The sequence below is a fragment of the Eleutherodactylus coqui genome, chromosome 1 (genome assembly GCF_035609145.1).
Source record: "Eleutherodactylus coqui strain aEleCoq1 chromosome 1, aEleCoq1.hap1, whole genome shotgun sequence".
In the NCBI taxonomy this organism is placed as follows: Eukaryota; Metazoa; Chordata; class Amphibia; order Anura; family Eleutherodactylidae; genus Eleutherodactylus; species Eleutherodactylus coqui.
The window spans coordinates 298,427,303-298,435,421 of NC_089837.1; positions in this window are offsets into that span (position 1 = coordinate 298,427,303).

The window sequence follows — 8,119 nt, forward strand, 5'->3', positions numbered from 1 at the left end:
TCAATAGCTAATCCAACACACAATCTTTGATCAACCTTCATCCCAGCATGCAAAGCCAACATGACACAAGCCATATCATTCGGCATTAAGGCACTTTTACTGTGCACTCACAGGAATACAGTCTAAACCCCACAAGATGATGTTTGTAAAGCATCTTTTACAAGATGGGCTGTTGGAGTTACCCCCAGGTGGTTAGAGGGAAGAATTTCTTCAACCCCCATCAGGGGGACCCAACAAAACCAAAATTCGGACGCGATCCCAGTGGGGGCGAGGCTGAGGAACTTTGCGGATCGATGGGCCTCAATCTGCAAGGGCTCATGGATCCCAGAGGTCCTGCAGTAGGGATACCAAATAGAACTGGTGTCCCTCCAAAAGGAAATACGTTACCATAGAAGCTCAGCACAACAACTACGCCTACTCCAACAGAGGGTCCGAGACTTGCTACATTCAAACGCAGTATCTTTTGTACCTCTGCATGAAGAGACCCGGGGCACTACTCCAGACTCTTCCTGATAAGGAAACCATGCGGAAAGTCACGCATGATAATTGACTTAAAACCCCTGAACACCTTTATCAGATATCGGAAATTCAAGATGGAGTCAATCTCCTCAACAGTGAAGCTGATACCAAAGGGAGCCTATATGGCGTCTATAGATCTAAAAGGACCGTACTTTCATGTGCCGATCCACAGGGATTCTTAGACGTACCTGAGATTCGCATTAGACATGGGCAGAAGAACAAGTCCTCTTCAGTTCAGATGCTTTCCCTTCGGGATTTCCTCAGTGCCCCAAATTCTTACAAAGATCACGGCAGAGGTAGCAGCTTACCTAAGGCAAAGATCAATCCTAATGATACCTAATCTAGATGACATTCTGATCGTAGCAGGGTCCAGAGAACTCTTAGTGGAACACCTGGCGACGGTCCTCGATATGCTCCAATTCCTAGGGTGGATAGTAAACTGGGAGAAATCCAGCTTGGATATCAGCAAAGAAAAAGTATTCCTGGGCATACCGCTCGACTCTGAGACTCAATGCTCCTTTTTTCCCGAAATAAAAATACAGAAGATCCTTCAGCTAGTCAGGACTTTTCTACGGAGCCGGTCATGTACAGTCCGGGAGGCCATGGTCCTCCTAGGGAGCCTGACATCCTGCATCCCTGGGGTAGCATGGGTCCAAGCGCATACCAAACCCCTGCAGAACACAGTTGTTTCAGCCTGGGACAGAAGACAGTCCTTACTCGGAACAAAGATGCGCATCAAGAACTCGGTGAAGATATCCCTGCGCTGGTGGACGTCCCCAGTGAACCTGCGAAGGGGAGTCCACTGGATTCAGAACCCAGCCACATGACGACAGACGCAAGTGCCTGGGGGTGGGGGTGCACGTGGGAGACCAACTTCTACAAGGTCCCTAGCCGCAGGAGTAAGAAGTCAGTCATCAAACTACAGAGAACTCCAGGCGGTTTGGAAGGCCCTCCAACAGCTGAGGGACTCGGTAAGCAATCAACACATAAAAAGCCTGTCGGACAATACCACAGAGATTGCCCACATCCGGTGCTAAGGGGGAACAAGGTCACCAGCCCTACAGGGCATCTCGCAAAAAATCTTCCGCTGGGCAGAGGGCCAAGTCCTCTCAATATCGGCAACAGATCTAATAGGATCGCTGAACCAGAGGGTAGATTTCCTCAGCAGAAGGCGTATAGACCCAGGAGAGTGGTCTTTATCTCAGGAGGCGTTCAGAGTCCTGACGGGCAGGTGGGGACCCCCACAACTAAATCTGTTTGCAACCAAAGAGAACGCCAAGTGAAGAACTTCTCCCTCAGACCAGGGGACCAGCCAACAGCGGTAGACGCTCGGGGTCAGAATTGGGGCAGAAAGCTTGTTTATGCCTTTCCTCCAATACCGTTGATTACAAGAGTATTGCAATACTTCAGATCCCAGAGATCCACGCTTATTCTAGTGCCCTCCTGGCCGAGGATGAGCTGGTTCGGTCTTCTAAGAGCATTAAGCATCAAAGACCCGGTCATCTTCCCTGCCCAGACAGATCTACTGACGCAGGGACCTCTGAGCTACCCGAATATAGACAAACTCCACCTAACAGCATGGATCTTGAAGAATCCACCCTGAGAGGAAGAGTGTTCTCTGAGAAAGTAATCCGGACCCTAATGTCAAGTAGGAAGACAACAACCAACATCATCTACTAAAAAGTCTGGAGGAAGTTTATCTCGTGGAGGCAGGAGTGAAAATCCCGGGGTTCTTTTCCGGACATCCCCTTAATCCTGGAGTTCTTGCAGGAGGGCCGGGGTATGGACCTCTCCCCAAGCACCTTAAGAGTTCAGGTAGCAGCCCTTAGTGCTCTATTTGACACCAAGTTATCAGAGAGCAGGTGGATTAGCAAATTCCTGACAGCAGCAGATAGGTTACGACCTAGGCCCACAAATATATTTCCGGACTGGAATCTAAATTGGGTTCTGAAAGCTATGTCAGCAGAACCCTTTGAACCGATCAAATCGCTTTCAATAAGAATGCTCACGATCAAAACAGTCTTCCTGGTGGCCATTACCTCAGCAAGACAGGTTAGTGAACTACAGGCCCTATCTATCTGCCACCCGTTCCTTAAAATCACCGACACAAAGTTAGTGTTCAAATCAGACCCAGCCTTTATGCTGAAGGTGGTGTCACCTTTCCATAGAGCTCAGAACGTAGTAATCTCCTCGTTCTTCGATAAACCTAAGGACGAGGGGGGAAAAGGGCCTAAATTGTCTGGATGTCAGGAGAGCGGTCCTGAGTTATAGTAACACCACAAGTCACTGGAGACGAGATGACAATTTGTTCGTCCAGTTCTTTGACCCAAACAAAGGGCAAAAAGCTCCATAGCCAGGTGGATTCGCCTGGCCATTGTAGAATCCTATAGGGCCCTAGGAAAAGAAGCCCCCTCTGTTCTTGAAGCCCACTCCACAAGGGCAGTAGCGTCTTCATGGGTCGAGCATAGTTCAGCATCTGTTGAACAGATATGCAAGGCCGCAGTTTGGAAGAAGCCACACACTTTTGTTAGGCATTATAGGGTAAAGGTGCAGCTGGATGAGGACATGCCCTTTCGACGTAAGGTCGTCTCAGCAGCAATCCCACCCTAAGAAATTTAGTTGGTGCGTCCCAAGTGGTGCTGTCGTGGACACGGTTGGGAAAAAGGTGATTATACCTACCCGATAATTGGGTTTTCAGGAGTCTCTACGACAGCACACGTACATCTTCCCCTCAAAAAAAAGGGATATATATTTAAAGAAGTACTAGGAGAAATTTCCGAAATATGATTTCCATTAGGTTAAAATACCAGTTGGGTAAAGATTTAGGTTAAGCTCCTACCTGGCAATTTGTTAGAAACCACTGAGGAAGGTGGGAGAGGGGGGGAGCTTTTAATCTCTCGGTGTGTTCCTGTCTAACCAGGAGGAGGCTATCTCAAGTGGTCCTGTCGTGGAGACTCCCGAAAACCCTATTATCGGGTAGAATAATCACCTTTTTATGTATGAGCATTTGCAAAACAAATTGGCATAAGCGATGGAAGGGACATTACAATTGTACGTCGACCCAACATGGTAATTTACCTACATGTAGATCCGACAAATTGCTGGCTGTGAACAAGGGAAGGGTGCTTGGCTCCACCCCTGTCCCGCCCACACCCAATTCAAACAGCCAGAGGGAAGCAGAGAGGAGGCAACAGCATTGCAGCCTCGGCATATATGTGTCGGGGCCCGTGCTGTCTGGGTGCACAAATGTTAAATTTGTGCGCCTGTTTACGTGTTTTTACAGCGCCGGCGAGCACACGTAAAAATGCCTACGGCCATGTGAAAGAGGCCTAAGGGTGCCTTTAGAAATGGGAATAAAACTATTGGTTTCATAATCATGCAATTTTTTTTTTTTAATCGCCAGTGTAATGATTTCACTCAAGCAATGCTGCGTGAAAAAAAAATTGCAGCATGTCTTATCTTTCTGCGATATCGCTAGAGATGAGCGAGCACCAAAATGCTCGGGTGCTCGTTACTCGAGACGAACTTTTCGCGATGCTCGAGGGTTCGTTTCGAGTAACGAACCCCATTGAAGTCAATGGGCGACCCGAGCATTTTTGTATATCGCCAATGCTCGCTGAGGTTTTCATTTGTGAAAATCTGCAAAACCCAAGAAAGTGCTGGAAACGACACAGAAACGGATAGGGCAGGCGAGGGGCTACATGTTGGGCTGCATTTCAGGTTCCCAGGTCCCACTATTAAGCCACAATAGCGGCAAGAGTGGGATCCCCCCCCCTCCCAACAATTTTTACTTCTGAAAAACCCTCATTAGCAAGGCATACCTTAGCTAAGCACCACACTACCTCCAACAAAGCACAATCAACAATCACTGCCTGCATGACACTCCGCTGCCACTTCTCCTGGGTTACGTGCTGCCCAACCCCCCCCCCCCCCAGGCACGACCCAGTGTCCACAGCGCACACCAAAGTGTCCCTGCGCAGCCTTCAGCTGCCCTCATGCCACACGCTGGCCTCATAGCCACACCACCCTCATGTCTATTTATAAGTGCGTCTGCCATGAGGAGGAACCAGAGGCACACACTGCAGAGGGTTAGCAGGGCCAGGCAGCCACCCTCTTTAAAAGGTGCCGGGCAATAGCCCACAATGCTGTACAGAAGCAATGAGAAATCCAATCCTGTGCCACCTCCATCAGGAGCTGCACACGTGGACATAGCAATGGGGAACCCATGTGCCACACACTATTCATTCTGTCAAGGGGTCTGCATGCCCCAGTCAGACCGGGGTTTTTTATAAATAGTCACAGGCAGGTACAACTCCGCAATGGGAATTCCGTGTGCACCCACAGCATGGGTGGCTCCTTGGAACCCACCAGCGGTACATAAACAAATCCCATTGCAGTGCCCTGGAGAGCAGAGCTAACGTCAGATAAAATACAGGTGGGCTTCGGCCCACACTGCATGCCCCAGTCAGACTGGGGTTCTTTATAAGTAGACACATGCAGTTACAACTCCGTGTGGACCGATAGCATGGGTGGGTCCCAGGAAGCCACCGGCGGTACATAAATATATCCCATTGCATTGCCCATCACAGCTGAGGTAACGTCCGATTAAATGCAGGTGGTCTTCGGCCCACACTGCATGCCCCATTCTGTGTGGGGTTTTTAATACATAGACACTGGCAGGTACAAATCCCTAATGTGAAGTCCCTGTGGACCCACAGCATGGGTGGCTCTCTGGAACCCACCGGCGGTACATAAATAAATCCCATTGCAGTGCCCAGCACAGCTGAGGTGACGTGAGGTAACGTGAGGTTTAATGCAGGTGGGCTTCAGCCCACACTGCATGCCCCAGTCAGACTGGGGTTCTTTATAAGTAGACACATGCAGTTACAGCTCCGTGTGGACCGACAGCATGGGTGGGTCCCAGGAAGCCACCGGCGGTACATAAATATATCCCATTGCATTGCCCATCACAGCTGAGGTAACGTCCGATTAAATGCAGGTGGTCTTCGGCCCACACTGCATGCCCCAGTCTGACCGGGGTTTTTAATACATAGACACTGGCAGGTACAAATCCCTAATGTGAAGTCCCTGTGGACCCACAGCATGGGTGGCTCCCTGGAACCCACCGGTGGTACATAAATAAATCCCATTGCAGTGCCCTGCACAGCTGAGGTAACGTGAGGTTTAATGCAGGTGGGCTTCGGCCCACACTGCATGCCCCAGTCAGACTGGGGTTCTTTATAAGTAGACATATACAGTTACAACTCCGTGTGGACCGACAGCATGGGTGGTTCCCAGGAAGCCACCGGCGGTACATAAATATATCCCATTGCATTGCCCATCACAGCTGAGGTAACGTCCGATTAAATGCAGGTGGTCTTCGGCCCACACTGCATGCCCTAGTCTGACCGGGGTTTTTAATACATAGACACTGGCAGGTACAAATCCCTAATGTGAAGTCCCTGTGGATCCACAGCATGGGTGGCTCGCTGGAACCCACCGGTGGTACATAAACGTATCCCATTGCAGTGCCCTGCTCAGCAGAGCTAACGTCACATACAATACAGGTGTGCTTCGGCCCACAGTGCATGCCCCAGTCAGAGTGGTAATATGTACCTTAACAGTAACCGCGTTGGTGGGAATGTGGTGGCGACTGCGGACCTAGTAGCGTGGTTTTATTTAGTTGGTTTTCAGAATGTGGCCAGGATTAAGTGGGCCGTGGCGTGGGGATGGTGGGTGGGCTCTCTTGTTGTGTCGGTAAAGGTGAAATTCTTGGACTGCCACCAGACGGACCAATGCAAAGATATTTGGCAAGAATGTTTTCATTGTTGGAGGAGGAGGGGGATGTTTTTGAGGCACTACGTGTCCTCTCCACGTGTCCGTGGTTATATGCACCTTAACAGTAACCGCGTTGGTGGGAAATGGCCTCGCCACCATCATGTCTTTGGGAAGCCTCCGTTTCCACACCCCAGTGACATAGCATTAGCAGCAGTATAGGCAGAGCCCAGAATTAGTAACATTTCAGCGGTAGCATTAGGGACAGGCCCCAGTAACATATCACTAGCAGCATTATAGGGGGAGCACAGTATTAGTTCCATTTCAGTAGTAGTAGCAGTCAAGACAGGCCCCAGTAACAATTCCGAAGCAGCAGTATAGGGGGAGCACAGTATTAGTTCCATTTCAGTAGTAGTAGCAGTCAAGACAGGTCACAGTAACATTCCCGTTGCAGCAGTTTAGGGAGTTAACAGTCTCTTTCACATTTCAGTAGTTGCAGTATAGACAAGGCCCCAGTTACATTTATGTAGCAAAAGTGTGGGCCAGCCCCACACACCTTGCTGTAGCAGGAGTGCAGGCGAAGCCCATAAAAATGACTAGGGATTAAACTGTAGGCGAGGGCCCCAAAAAATTGGTGTACCATCAGTACTAATGTACCTCAGAAAAATTGCCCATGCCCAACCAAGAGGGCAGGTGAAACCCATTAATCGCTTTGGTTAATGTGGCTTAATTTGTAACTAGGCCTGGAGGCAGCCCAGTTAAAATAAAAATTGGTTCAGGTGCAAGTTTCAACGCTTTAATGAGAATTGAAACGTATAAACATTGTTTACAAAAGTCATATGACTGAGCCTTGTGGACCTAAGAAAAATTGCCCGTTCGGCGTGATTACGTGAGGTTTCCGTAGGAGGATGAATATAATACACAGATTGATGAAGCTAAAAGGTCCCCGTTCTTGATGGTGATAGAGAACGATGCTTCCATCCGCGGGTGCACCCTACGTATTGTTTAGGTACCGCTGCTGTCCGCTGGTGAAGAAGAGAAGTCTGGGGAAATCCAGGCTTTGTTCATCTTTATGAGTGTAAGCCTGTAGGCACTGTCAGTTGACAGGCGGGTACGCTTATCCGTGATGATTCCCCCAGCCGCAATAAACACCCTCTCTGACAAGACGCTAGCCGCAGGAGAAGCAAGCACCTCCAGGGCATACAGCGCGAGTTCAGGCCACGTGTCCAGCTTCGATACCCAGTAGTTGTAGGGAGCAGAGGCGTCACGGAGGACGGTCGTGCGATCGGCTACGTACTCCCTCACCATCCTTTTACAGTGCTCCCGCCAACTCAGCCTTGACTGGGGAGCCATAAAGCTGGCAAAGGCCTTGGAGAGTGTTCCCCTGCCTACGCTGTACATGCTGCCTGATCTCCGCGCCTCCCCTGCTACCTGGCCCTCGGAACTGCGCCTTCTGCCACTAGCGCTGTCAGATGGGAATTTTACCATCAGTTTGTCTGCCAGGGTCCTGTGGTATAGCATCTCTCTCGAACCCCTTTCCTCTTCGGGTATGAGAGTGGAAAGGTTCTCCTTATACCGCGGGTCGAGCAGTGTGTACACCCAGTAATCCGTAGTGGCCAGAATGCGTGTAACGCGAGGGTCACGAAAAAGGCATCCTAACATGAAGTCCGCCATGTGTGCCAGGGTACCTGTACGTAACACATGGCTGTCCTCACTAGGAAGATCACTTTCAGGATCCTCCTCCTCCTCCTCAGGCCATACACGCTGAAAGGATGACAGGCAAGCAGCATGGGTACCCTCAGCAGTGGGCCAAGCTGTCTCTTAC